Source organism: Bufo gargarizans, chromosome 1, assembly GCF_014858855.1.
Source record: "Bufo gargarizans isolate SCDJY-AF-19 chromosome 1, ASM1485885v1, whole genome shotgun sequence".
NCBI lineage: Eukaryota > Metazoa > Chordata > Amphibia > Anura > Bufonidae > Bufo > Bufo gargarizans.
The window spans coordinates 664,803,178-664,818,415 of record NC_058080.1 but is presented as its reverse complement, the minus strand read 5'-3'; positions in this window follow the sequence as shown (position 1 = coordinate 664,818,415).

Here is a 15,238-nt window from a genome sequence, read left to right as displayed (position 1 = left end):
CAAAAACAAATCAGTGACCAATATAGCCACCTTTCTTTGCAAGGACTACTCAAAAGCCTGCCATCCATGGATTCTGTCAGTGCTTTGATCTGTTCATCATGAACATTGCGTGCAGCAGCAACCACAGCCTCCCAGACACTGTTCAGAGAGGTGTACTGTTTTCCCTCCTTGTAAATCTCACATTTGATGATGGACCACAGGTTCTCAATGGGGTTCAGATCAGGTGAACAAGGAGGCCATGTCATTAGATTTTCTTCTTTTATACCCTTTCTTGCCAGAGTACTTGGACGCGTGTGATGGAGCATTGTCCTGCATGAAAATCATGTTTTTCTTGAAGGATGCAGACTTCTTCCTGTACCACTGCTTGAAGAAGGTATCTTTCAGAAACTGGCAGTAGGACTGGGAGTTGAGCTTGACTCCATCCTCAACCCGAAAAGGCCCCACAAGCTCATCTTTGATGATACCAGCCCAAACCAGTACTCCACCTCCACCTTGCTGGCGTCTGAGTCGGACTGGAGCTCTCTGCCCTTTACCAATCCAGCCACGGGCCCATCCATCTGGCCCATCAAGACTCACTCTCATTTCATCAGTCCATAAAACCTTAGAAAAATCAGTCTTGAGATATTTCTTGGCCCAGTCTTGACGTTTCAGCTTGTGTGTCTTGTTCAGTGGTGGTCGTCTTTCAGCCTTTCTTACCTTGGCCATGTCTCTGAGTATTGCACACCTTGTGCTTTTGGGCACTCCAGTGATGTTGCAGCTCTGAAATATGGCCAAACTGGTGGCAAGTGGCATCTTGGCAGCTGCACGCTTGACTTTTCTCAGTTCATGGGCAGTTATTTTGCGCCTTGGTTTTTCCACACGCTTCTTGCGACCCTGTTGACTATTTTGAATGAAACGCTTGATTGTTCGATGATCACGCTTCAGAAGCTTTGCAATTTTAAGAGTGCTGCATCCCTCTGCAAGATATCTCACTATTTTTGACTTTTCTGAGCATGTCAAGTCCTTCTTTTGACCCATTTTGCCAAAGGAAAGGAAGTTGCCTAATAATTATGCACACCTGATATAGGGTGTTGATGTCATTAGACCACACCCCTTCTCATTACAGAGATGCACATCACCTAATATGTTTAATTGGTAGTAGGCTTTCGAGCCTATACAGCTTGGAGTAAGACAACATGCCTAAAGAGGATGATGTGGTCAAAATACTCATTTGCCTAATAATTCTGCACTCCCTGTAGATAGATAGATAGATAGATAGATAGATAGATAGATAGATAGATAGATAGATAGATATAGATATAGATATATACAAACCGGATTCCCAAAAAGTTGGGACACTAAACAAATTGTGAATAAAAACTGAATGCAATGATGTGGAGATGGCAAATGTCAATATTTTATTTGTAATAGAACGTAGATGACAGATCAAACGTTTAATCCGAGTAAATGTATCATTTTAAAGGAAAAATACGTTGATTCAAATTTTCACGGTGTCAACAAATCCCCAAAAAGTTGGGACAAGTAGCAATAAGAGGCTGGAAAAAGTAAATTTGAGCATAACGAAAAGCTGGAAGACCAATTAACACTAATTAGGTCAATTGGCAACATGATTGGGTATAAAAAGAGCTTCTCAGAGTGGCAGTGTCTCTCAGAAGCCAAGATGGGTAGAGGATCACCAATTCCCACAATGTTGCGCAGAAAGATAGTGGAGCAATATCAGAAAGGTGTTACCCAGCGAAAAATTGCAAAGTTTGCATCTATCATCATCAACTGTGCATAACATCATCCGAAGATTCAGAGAATCTGGAACAATCTCTGTGCGTAAGGGTCAAGGCTTGTAAAACCATACTGGATGCCCGTGATCTCCGGGCCCTTAAACGACACTGCACCACAAACAAGAATGCTACTGTAAAGGAAATCACAGAATGGGCTCAGGAATACTTCCAGAAACCATTGTCAGTGAACACAATCCACCGTGCCATCCGCCGTTGCCAGCTGAAACTCTACAGTGCAAAGAAGAAGCCATTTCTAAGCAAGATCCACAAGCTCAGGCATTTTCACTGGGCCAGGGATCATTTAAAATGGAGTGTGGCAAAATGGAAGACTGTTCTGTGGTCAGACGAGTCACGATTCGAAGTTCTTTTTGGAAATCCGGGACGCCATGTCATCCGGACCAAAGAGGACAAGGACAACCCAAGTTGTTATCAACGCTCAGTTCAGAAGCCTGCATCTCTGATGGTATGGGGTTGCATGAGTGCATGTGGCATGGGCAGCTTGCATGTCTGGAAAGGCACCATCAATGCAGAAAAATATATTCAGGTTCTAGAACAACATATGCTCCCATCCAGACGTCATCTCTTTCAGGGAAGACCCTGCATTTTTCAACAAGATAATGCCAGACCACATTCTGCATCAATCACAACATCATGGCTGCGTAGGAGAAGGATCCGGGTACTGAAATGGCCAGTCTGCAATCCAGATCTTTCACCTATAGAGAACATTTGGCGCATCATAAAGAGGAAGGTGCAACAAAGAAGGCCCAAGACGATTGAACAGTTAGAGGCCTGTATTAGACAAGAATGGGAGAGCATTCCTATTTCTAAACTTGAGAAACTGGTCTCCTCGGTCCCCAGACGTCTGTTGAGTGTTGTAAGAAGAAGGGGAGATGCCACATAGTGGTGAAAATTGCCTTGTCCCAACTTTTTGGGGATTTGTTGACATCATGAAATTCTGATTCAACATATTTTTCCCTTAAAATGGTACATTTTCTCAGTTTAAACTTTTGCTCCGTGATTTATATTCTATTCTGAATAAAATATTAGAAGTTGGCACCTCCACATCATTGCATTCAGTTTTTATTCACGATTTGTATAGTGTCCCAACTTTTTGGGAATCCGGTTTGTATATATATGTAGAGGGAAGTGTATTCAATTCCCTATGAACTCTTATCAACAGTTCATCCCCCATGTTTAGAGTAAAACTTGTGCTGATAGCCTGTAGGATAACAGCTGATTAGTATCTAGTCCTCTTTTGTTCAGGCCCCAAACAATCAGACTCTCTGGCACCCTTTGTCAGGGGGCTTTCTAACCAAAGACATCATAAACCTGTTTTCAACACCTCTGCCCCATGGCCATGACCCTACTCCCAGCATTTTGGGACTGGGGGGGAGGACTCTGGGGATTTGAGGAAGGCACACTATGATGTCACATGCATGATGAGGGGGGAGGTGGGCTGTTTCTGAGGCTGATATAGGAGCCCCAAGCAAGGAACAGGGTCTCTTGCAACCAGACTATAATCAGAGACACATGGGAGAGAGCAGCTCCATGATGACCACCTGGAAAAGGCCTACTAACTCTGGAAGGATTAAGTATCTACCTGTCTAGCCCCTACCTTCCCCTCACATACCCCCTATAACCCCTTCCCTGCCACCAACACATCCCATTGCAATCCCTATCCCTGCAGACCCTGTCCCACTAACTATACCCATACCCCCTACAACCCCTTGCCCATAACTCACCACCCTATGATCCCTCTCCCTGTCATCCACTCCTAACAGGAGCATCCCTGTTATCACTTGCAAGGTATTAACCCTTGCATTGCTGTATCTGGATCCCTACCCTTTAGTTTCCCTTACCCAAATCCTACTATACTTGCAAGGTATTAACCCTTGCATTGCTGGATCCCTACCCAATGTCTTAGGGATAGAATTAGACAGGTGGGGTGGGCTGCTAATACGTGTGTATGTGTGAACTGTATAGTTAGTTTATGGGTGGAATTTGGGAAAGTGTAGTGTAGTTTAGGATTGTATATTTAGTGCTGTATTGTTAGTGTATTGCATGCTTAGTGTATTAGGTATTAATAAATACTGTGTTTTATGTACAACTATCCGTGTAACGTGTAGTTATTAATGATAGTTAGTTTAGTAAGGCGCATGCAGCTAGCATAGTGATTAGTGTAAGGCAAAGTATAGTGAAAGTAGTGTGTTATTGTTATATAAAGGTATAAATAGGCGGAGTTATCGACAGACGGCTCCTACTATTTATGAATATTAATTATTGATATTTGCATAAATATTGGTGATTAATATTCCCCCTTTACAGTACTTATAATCCCTATACTGCGATTTATCCATACATAATGTGATTAATCCTTTTGGTTTAGTAGATTTTGCTAAAAACATACTTTTATAATATGTAAATTACCTGTCTACCAGCAAGTAGGGTGGATTATGTATGGATAAATCGCAGTATAGGGATTATAAATACACAAAAAAAAAATATGTTTAGTGGGGTGACAGAAGCCCTTTAAGTAATGGGAGTTGTGCTGCCATGTATTGAACTTACCTCTTCTGCTGAGAAGTAAAATTACATTAGGGGCAGGGCTGCTCTGAATTGTGTGCAGATTGATAAGTGAGTTTACCTTCCAAGAAATGTATTAAAGAGACATTCAATGAACATCTGGTGTACAGTCGTGGCCAAAAGTTTTGAGAATGACACAAATATTAGTTTTCACAAAGTTTGCTGCTAAACTGCTTTTAGATCTTTGTTTCAGTTGTTTCTGTGATGTAGTAAAATATAATTACACGCACTTCATACGTTTCAAAGGCTTTTATCGACAATTACATGACATTTATGCAGAGAGTCAGTATTTGCAGTGTTGGCCCTTCTTTTTCAGGACCTCTGCAATTCGACTGGGCATGCTCTCAATCAACTTCTGGGCCAATTCCTGACTGATAGCAACCCATTCTTTCATAATCACTTCTTGGAGTTTGTCAGAATTAGTGGGTTTTTGTTTGTCCACTAAGATCTGGGGAGTTTCCAGGCCATGGACCCAGAATGTCAATGTTTTGGTCCCCCGAGCCACTTAGTTATCACTTTTGTCTTATGGCAAGGTCTCCATCGTGCTGGAAAATGCATTGTTCTTCACCAAACTGTTGTTGGATTGTTGGAAGAAGTTGCTGTTGGAGGGTGTTTTGGTACCATTCTTTATTCATGGCTGTGTTTTGGGGCAAAAATGTGAGTGAGCCCACTCTCTTGGATGAGAAGCAACCCAACACATGAATGGTCTTAGGAAGCTTTACTGTTGGCATGACACAGGACTGATGGTAGCGCTCACCTTTTCTTCTCCGGACAAGCCTTTTTCCTGATGCCCCAGTCCTCAGCAGTCTATTCACCATATTTTCTGCAGAAGATCAATCTGTCCCTGGTGTTTTTTTTTGGAGAGAAGTGGCTTCTTTGTTGCCCTTCTTGACACCAGGCCATCTTCCAAAAGTCTTCGCCTCACTGTGCGTGCAGATGCGCTCACACCTGCCTGCTGCCATTTCTGAGCAAGCTCTGCACTGGTGGCACTCCGATCCCGCAGCTGAATCCTCTTTAGGAGACGATCCTGGCGCTTGCTGGACTTTCTTGGACGCCCTGAAGCCTTCTTAATAAGAATTGAACCTCTTTCCTTGAAGTTCTTGATGATCCTATAAATTGTTGATTGAGGTGCAATCTTAGTAGCCACAATAGCCTTGCCAGTGAAGCCATTTTTATGCAACGCAATGATGGCTGCACGCGTTTTTTTGCAGGTCACCATGGTTAACAATGGAAGAACAATGATTTCAAGCATCACCCTCCTTTTAACAGGTCAAGTCTGCCATTTTAACCCAATCAGCCTGACATAATGATCTCCAGCCTTGTGCTCGCCAACATTCTCACCTGAGTTAACGAGACGATTACTGAAATGATCTCAGCAGGTCCTTTAATGACAGCAATGAAATGCAGTGGAAAGTTTTTTGGGGATTAAGTTAATTTTTTATGGCAAAGAAGGACTATGCAATTCATCTGATCACTCTTCATAACATTCTGGAGTATATGCAAATTGCTATTATAAAAACTTAAGCAGCAACTTTTCCAATTTCCAATATTTATGTAATTCTCAAAACTTTTGGCCACGACTGTACACTGTGCCATGTCTAATGTAGATGTTGAACACTATTGGTATTGACACCCATCTTATTTCTAGTCATCCTTACCAGGGCTGTGGAGCCAAAGTCAAAGTTAGTGTTTGTTGGAGCCGGTAGAAATGTACCGGCTCCAGCTTAAAAAAATATAGCAGTTATTAATATTATATAATTTATTTATTAACTTTGTTCTAGTGGTGATAGACAATCAGTTCTCACCTCTTCTATCCCTTATACCAGCTATCTTCATGCTGCTCCAAGGCCTTAGTTACAGTGCCTGGAACTGTGCTGAACATGGTCAGTAGTGAAGACCAGAGGAGGAAGTTCACTTCTGGACATGCCTGCAGTCATCTCAGAACTGGTAGACAGTGTAGGAAGACATCATGAAAGAATTGTCTGTGAATGAGTAACTTTTCACAGGAACCTGCAGTCTGCATCCACTATGGAAAGAATCATACTTACCTACTCCCTGATAAGTAGGTTCTGGTCCTGCATGCCAGCTCCTGTGTGTCCATCTTTTGGTTTGTGGCTTGTTTAATTTGTTCCCGGTATGGGTATTATAATCTACTCTGCTGCAGCGGTGATGTATCTCTTGTGGACTGAATCCAGTCATTGGCTGCAGCGGAGCAGATGATCACACCAGAGAGGAAGTAAACTAGCCGCAGACCAGAAGACAGACACATGATAGCCACGGTATCACTGTGCTTGATTGGCCAGCAAACTCACCTGACCTAAACCCCATAGAGATACTACGGAATATTGTCAAGAGGAAGATGAGAGACACCAGACCCAACAACGCAGGCGAAAAGTATGTCCAGTATATGCACTCAATACTTGGTCAGGGCTCTTTTTTTTTTTTCTCAAATATCTTTTTAGTGATATTTTATATAGAGTACATAACATATAAAAGGTGTCAGTGCGTCATATAATAGTAGTGGAGCAGAATGAACAAACTACAGATCTTTCAGTACTTTTCAATAGACCTCTGTTCATGGAGAGTAACTGGCAGGAGCTCCTTGTAGGTTTTTGCCAATGTTCATTTGAAGCAGTCGTAGACACCCTTGAACATAACAGAGTGAACTATTCATATAACAAAGAGTGACAGTAGGTACAGTCATGTGAAAAAATTAGGACACCCTTTGAAAGCATGTGGTTTTTTGTAACATTTTTAATAAAAGGTTATTTCATCTCCGTTTCAACAATACAGAGAGATTAAAGTAATCCAACTAAACAAAGAAAACTGAAGAAAAGTCTTTTCAAGATCTTCGGTAAATGTCATTCTACAAAAATGCCTATTCTAACTGAGGAAAAAGATAGGACACCCTCACATGTATTCCCTCTTAAATTGGCTCAGATCTCACACAGGTATATCACACCAGGTGCACATAATTAGTAGATCGTTACTCTGCATGTTGAATGAGGCTTGCCCTATTTAAACCTCAGACATTTAGTTTGGTGTGCTCCTGACTGTTGAAGTGAGAGTGAGCACCATGGTGAGAGCAAAAGAGCTGTCAGAGGACTTCAGAAAAAAGATTGTAGCAGCCTATGAGTCTGGGAAGGGATTTAAAAAGATCTCAAAAGATTTTGAAATCAGCCATTCCACTGTCCGGAAGATAGTCTACAAGTGGAGGGCTTTCAAAACAACTGCCAACATGCCCAGGACTGGTCGCCCCAGCAAGTTCACCCCAAGAGCAGACCGCAAGATGCTAAAAGAGGTCTCCAAAAACCCTAAAGTGTCATCTCGAGAACTACAGCAGGCTCTGGCTACTGTTGATGTAGAAGTACATGCCTCTACAATCAGAAAGAGACTGTACAAGTTTAACTTGCATGGGAGGTGTGCAAGGAGGAAACCTTTGCTTTCCAAGAGAAACATCGAGGCCAGACTGACATTTGCCAGAGATAAAGTTGACAAAGACCAGGACTTCTGGAATAATGTTCTTTGGACAGATGAGTCCAAAATTGAATTATTTGGACACAACAGCAGAGGACATGATTGGCGTAAACCAAACACAGCATTCCAAGAAAAGAACCTCATACCAACTGTGAAGCATGGAGGTGGAAGTGTCATGGTTTGGGGCTGCTTTGCTGCAGCAGGACCTGGTCAGCTCACCATCATAGAATCCACGATGAATTCTACTGTGTATCAGAAGGTGCTTGAAGAACATGTGAGACCATCAGTTAGAAAATTAAAGCTGAAGCGGAACTGGACCATGCAACATGACAATGACCCAAAACATACTAGTAAATCAACCAAAGATTGGCTGAAAAAGAAGAAATGGAGAGTCCTGGAATGGCCAAGTCAAAGTCCAGATTTGAATCCCATTGAGATGCTGTGGGGTGACTTGAAAAGGGCTGTACGTGCAAGAAACCCCTCAAACATCTCACAGCTGAAAAAGTTCTGCATTGAGGAGTGGGGTAAAATTTCCTCAGACCGATGTCGAAGACTGGTAGATGGCTACAAGAACCGTCTCACTGCAGTTATTTCAGCCAAAGGAGGTAACACTCGCTATTAGGGGCAAGGGTGTCCTATCTTTTTCTTCAGTTAGAATAGGCATTTTTGTAGAATGACATTTACAGAAGATCTTGAAAAGACTTTTCTTCAGTTTTCTTTGTTTAGTTGGATTACTTTAATCTCTCTGTATTGTTGAAACGGAGATGAAATAACCTTTTATTAAAAATGTTACAAAAAACCACATGCTTTCAAAGGGTGTCCTAATTTTTTCACATGACTGTATATGTGGTCGCACCCGGGGCAGTCAGGCAAACAAAGTAAGTAATCTACAGGTTTTGTGGTATATAGATATGGAAGAGGGAGATATCCCTCTCAGATTTTCCATTTAACCATGTGTGCGTTCTATATTTTCAACTAGTCAGAGGGTCTGTGAGATAGGTCACTTTTGAGTGTTGAAAGAGTGAGGACATTTTTTAACTCGTGGTTTTGCTTTTGTATTCTTTCCAAGGAGCCCAAGTTTTTAGGAATCTAGAGTGAGTTCTATTTGCACAGCTTGCTAATTCTTCCATGAGGCACAGATTTTTTTTACTGCCATTGAGTAATAGATGGGGAGTTGGGGCTAAGCCAGTGCAAGGGGATTACATATGATAGATGAATGGAGGTGCCACATACCGTATTTTTCGCCCCATAAGACGCACTTTTTCTTCCCCCAAAATGGGGGAGAAATGCCCCTGCGTCTTATGGGGCGAATGCAGCCAGTTTTACATCGCAAGCTGCGATGTATGGGCAGAGCGGGGACTCGGGGAGGGACTGGGAGGAGGAGCTGGGGGCCGGCAATAGCGGCGGGGCGGTGCAGTCAGTGTAGTATAGCACCGCCCCGCCGCTCCGGTATAAGATCTTAAATTCAAGTAATAGATATTAAACATGCCCCCCAACTGCTATTACTACCTTACATCCTATTCCTTCTGTAGAATTCAGGCCGGGCGGGCGGCAGCGTAACTTGTGTCACGTGCCTGCGCCGCCTACTTTATGAATGAAGTAGGCGGCGCAGGCAAGTGACGTCAGTGAGACGCGCCGGCCGCCCGGCCTGAATTTTACAGAAGCGATTACCGTAGGATGTGAGGTAGTAATAGGAGTTGGGGGGCATGTTTAATATCTATTAATTCAATGTGACATCTTATATTTGTATGATGGCGGTGGCGGCGGCGGGCGGGGGGGGATGGGGATTCGGATCGCGATCTGTGGATGGCACTGTTACGGGGGGGGGGTGATCTGTGAATGGCACTGTTATGGGCTGGGGGGTCTGTGGATGGCACATACGGTATATAACAGTGCCATCCACAGATCCCCCTGTAACAGTGCCATCCACAGATCCCCCCTGTACCAGTGTCAGCCACAGATCCCCCCGTAACAGTGCAAGCCACAGATCCCCCCATAACAGTGTCAGTCATCCACAGATCCCCCCATAACAGTGTCCGTCATCCACAGATCCCCCCATAACAGTGTCCGTCATCCACAGATCCCCCCATAACAGTGTCCGTCATCCACAGATCCCCCCTATAACAGTGTCCGTCATCCACAGATCCCCCCATAACAGTGTCCGTCATCCACAGATCCCCCCATAACAGTGTCCGTCATCCACAGATCCCCCCATAACAGTGTCCGTCATCCACAGATCCCCCCATAACAGTGTCCGTCATCCACAGATCCCCCCATAACAGTGTCCGTCATCCACAGATCCCCCCCCATAACAGTGTCCGTCATCCACAGATCCCCAGTAATAGTGCCATCCACAGACCACCATTAGTTCCAAACCCACCAAACACACAGCACACCTTTTTGGTTAAAAATATTTTTTTTCTTATTTTCCTCCCCAAAAACCTAGGTGCGTCTTATGGGCCGGTGCGTCTTATAGGGCGAAAAATACGGTATTTGGTTTAATTTGTGTTCTACTTGTTCCCAGAATCTCCTTATTTGAGGACAAAACGACAATATGTGGCCTAATGTGCCCCCTTCCTGAGAATATCTCCAGCGGTCGCCTGACTCCCATAATCCCATTTTATGAAGTTTGTGAGGGCCGTTGTACCACCTAGTCATTGTTTTATATGAGTGTTCCTAGATTCTGACGCAGCGTGAAAAGCCATGGGATCTTAAATGTATTTGGTCTATTGCTGCTGTAGAAAAGGATCTCTCTAGGTCCTTCTCCCATTGCCTGATATAAGCAGGGGTTCCCATGGCAACCATGGATTGCAGATTCTTGTATAATAGTGAAATCGTGTGTTTAGGAATCGTAGGGTTAGACTCTAATTTCTCAAATCATGTTGCTTCTTGTATTTCGCTGTATTTAGTTTGTAAGGTGTGGCAAGAGTTCCTAAATTCCCTCTGATCTATGAAATTTTGCTTGTTTATATGTTGTGAACAAAGGCGTTCCATGTCTACAGGCGTTGCAAAGCTATCTCTAAGCTCAGTGACATTGATATTTTCAAGGCGGTACCACAAAGAGGGAGCATCTGTGGCATTAGGATGGAGTAGGAAAGGGATTAGAGAAGAAGGTAGATGTCTTAGGGGATCAGAGAATGGCTTGCCACTAACCTGAAGAAATTTGATAACACCATTGTGCCGGCATACATACATAATTCCTCTGGGTAGCCATCTTATATGCTTCTGGCCTATGTAAAAAAAACTGTGAACTCTCATCTTCCTGAAGCCTGGGTCGCCTATGATATAGATGGACACTTTTATTACCACTACTCTTTGAGGCCAGCAATAAAAGGTCATAAAGGCTATACCAGGCCCAGCTCATCCTGTCCTATGAGATAAGATCAGCTCGCTGTCAAGCCTGGCTGGAGCGTGACAGTCATTAATTTCCAGGTCTGGTTTGAGGAGAGCTAATAGCCCTTAATTAGCTCTGGGCATAAAACCAGTCCACTTTCATATTTCATTTATGAATCAACTTATGCCCATTCTGACACCAGATCCAGGCTCTACAGAGTATTGTGGTTAATTGGGTATCAAATGTGACTAGAGGATGTGATTCTGTAGCTGACCTATGGGTGGTAGAAGAACTACAGGTCCCAGCATTACCGTGTGTGGTCTCATTCTGTAGGTAAATAAATAAGGATCGCAAATATGTATTCTGTATAAAAATATGCCGATGTATCAAGGAGATACGGGCTTAAGTATAATCCTCATTGTAGGAACTGAACTTTGATGGGGTCATAAAACACTTGGGGGCCATTCCCTAGGCTTCACAGTCACTCTGCTGCCATTGGCTGACAGGAGTAAGTCTCCTGCCCATGGGAGAGTTAATAAAAATCCATGCACAAGGACAGAGGAGAGAGACCCATGGAACATCACCAGACACTTAATTGGACATTGACGGCATATCCCTGTATCAGAAGAACTTTGAGGGTCTCCCCTGATACATACTGAAAAGGGGTTTGCAAGGATTCAAAAAGGACATATGAACGACCATCTGAAACCCTCCAGAGAAACTAAGTATTCTTTCATCTTTTTCCCTTTCATTTGAACTGTCGTGATTATTTATATTGTTATTATTATTCTGTAGTTTTATAGTCATTTTCATTAGATTTGTATGCACTGCTTTTTACCGCTTATTAAAGATTATAAAATCTAAGTGGCCAAGTCTTCCATATTCTAAGCTGCTGAACAACGTACCTTGCCTTTGAAGAGACGTTACCAGGTAGTTAGTTAAATTGCATTTAGGAATTGTAGCTGGGGGTGATTGACTGCGGTTGGTCAGTAAGTGATATCCGGTTCATCCACTGATCTGTGTGATAGTGAATTACCCGGATAGTCGGCTCGTGGACCGGGAACCCACGTGGTGGCAGTTACCAAAGTATAGTGGGGGGGGGGTGTTAGCCGAGTGGTAATACCCCGGTCACGTGAGGTCTCTGTGTGTGCGCAGACTCCGTCACAGACCACTACGTCAGAGCTGTGGGATCCAGAGCGATCGGATCCATAGTTCGTGACATTTTTTGGAGGCAGCTTACGGGATTCTGTATGCTTAGAATATTAGTGCATGAAGTTATGTCCATAACTCTGTACTAAAGGATTGAAAAATTCTGGAAGACGAAGCACAGTGCATTAGTTTTGATAGAATAATAATTCACGACAGTACCCTCCCCTCTCTCTTGTTTTCTGTCCTATCTTTTATTTGGCAATAATGCCTGAATCCGTGAATTATGACGTCCTGAGCGTGGCTGATATCACAGCTCTGTGTGAGCACAAAGGCATCCAAGTATATGGGAAAAATAAGACTGTCCTCATCCAGGAGTTATGTGCACGGAGGAGTCAAGAGTCATCCCTGCAAGATTCAGAGAATGGAGGAGACTCTGGGGCCCCTGAGCCAGGTGACCCCTTCCAGAATGAGGATAATGAACTGGGAGGAGGACAGCCTGCTGGGGCTTGCAGTCCTCTAGCTGGACATAACTCTGTCTCTATGCCATCCCAAAATGGTCTGGACCAACTAATGCTCAGTAACCCGGACCTATATTTTCGGCTGCTGGAGACACGTCGGCCAGAGCGCCAGGCTGAGCGCGAGGCTGCAGAACGGGAAGCTGTCCGCAGGCATGAACTGGACATGGCCCGAGTACAGCTTCAGGGGTCCGACCGGCATGCCACATCCACAGGCCCATCCCTGATGGTCAAGCCAAAACTGCCTGTGATGGAGTCTGAGAACTGTGACATTGATCTTTTCCTGCATGCTTTTGAAACCTCATGCCAGCAGTACCAGGTACCAGAGCCACAGTGGGCGGGACATCTAATGTCCGCACTGAAGGGCAAAGCTATGGAGGCCCTGGTCGGACTACCATTAGCAGAGCGTACCAGTTACGCGGTCATCAAAAAGGCTATTCTGGTCAAGTACCAGCTGACTCCAGAGACTTACCGTTTACGGTTCCGGTCCCTGCGGAGAGGGCCCGGAGATACTTTTATGGACCATCTGGCAAGTTGCAGACCACCTTCCAACAGTGGTCTGATCCCCTCACAGAGGACACCAAGCAGTCCCTGGCAGATCTGATGGTCCGAGAACAGTTTGTCTCCAATTGCCCCACAGATGTGCAAAAATATGTATGTGAGCACAAGCCGAAGAGTGCACAAGAGGCGGCCGAGCTAGCCGACGAATACGTCGCCATGCCCAGCACTCGGGCATTCAAAGACACTCTGTCCCATCTGGGAGTGTCGGAATATTTATGCTGTCTCCGATTGACAGTCTATATGATTTATGTGAATAAATTAAAATCGGTAATAAAGGAGATTCTAACTTATTATCATAAATACCAAGCTAAAACAAGCTCGTGATCTGCGTTGAATTGAAGACAAAACCCAGTTACAGACAAAATATATATGTAATTTATTAATACAATTTATAGTGCAAAATAATATATATATAACAAAATTGGCGGTAATAAAATTCAATCAATGATATGCAAAATAGTGGTAAAGACAAAAATAATTGAGAACATATATCTATATATACGTAATTATGCCTTCTTATAATAATACCCCTCACTTATATTAAAAGTCAATTTAATACTTGATTTCTCTCAGCCGACAAATGTCCGATTAAACCCAAATCTGGTTTATCTTTTATCTATATAAATATATATATATTATCAACCATACTGGTCTAGAACTGAATTCAGTTCCTTGGAGATAATACCGTGTTTTCACTAGTATATTTTTAATCTCCCTGTATTGGATTCATTTTCAGGATGATGCTGCAGGTACACCCCAATCTTATTCCAAAACAGATACTATACACAAAGTATGGTTAATTGAATATATCTATAGATATGTATTATATTAATTAATTATCCTATAAAATATAGGTAAGGTTATACTATACCAAAATGTCAGCTAGCAGAAATCAGTTTCAATGGTTCTAAGATGGCTGCCTCCAATGACTGGCCAGATGGTCAAGATGATGTCCAGAGAGAGAGCGAGATCGACCGACCCCTTCTGTCAGCCCATACCATCTTTTTTATCCTCTCTTAGAAAGGGCTTGGCCAAGTTTTATCCTTAACTAGTGACCTCACTTTATAATTAATAGAACCTCCCTCTAGGGAAAAATATACCCTAGATCTTTGTTACCCTAACACTAGATGGCACTAGTATTCCATACAAAAATCGAAGCATTCATTTATTTCTCTTATTCATATACTAGCAATAAAATGTAATCTAAGGTTTCAGACGAAACCTTGAGAAGATCTTGAAGAGACAATGAGTTTTATACTTGGTCAACTAACTTGTGTATCCTTAAGTCTTTTGACCAAACTTGATTAAATCAAGATAAATAGGGCTATCTCAATTCATTGTTCGTGGAGGAGACAGGGTTTGTTCATGATCACCTGTGTCCACATTTTTCCATTCCAGGAAAGAAATAATTAATTTGTGTGTTCCACTGAGACAGATTCTAAACATGACAGAGGAGTTTATACCTCGTTTCTAATCTTAAAACTGAATATATCTATGAGGACTATACTCTTATATATATACTATATATTCAGCACACCTATTAAAATTGATAATATAAAATCAATCTACTCCTATATTGATTAATATAAAAACCACAAAGAAAGATTAGAGTCTTTCTATTCACTAAAATCATCAAAACTCAAATACATTGTCTTATCTAGGCCTTGCGACATCTTCTTCTCACAAAACAGACCTAGGTAAACACTTTGGTATATATCGTAAACCTTAGGTTAGCAATTTCAGAGTAAAAAAAAAATCCTGAATTCACTCTGCCTTAAAATAAGACAAAATGGTTGTCCCTTAGGCTCATGTCCATACACTTATATAGGCCTTATAATTATGGA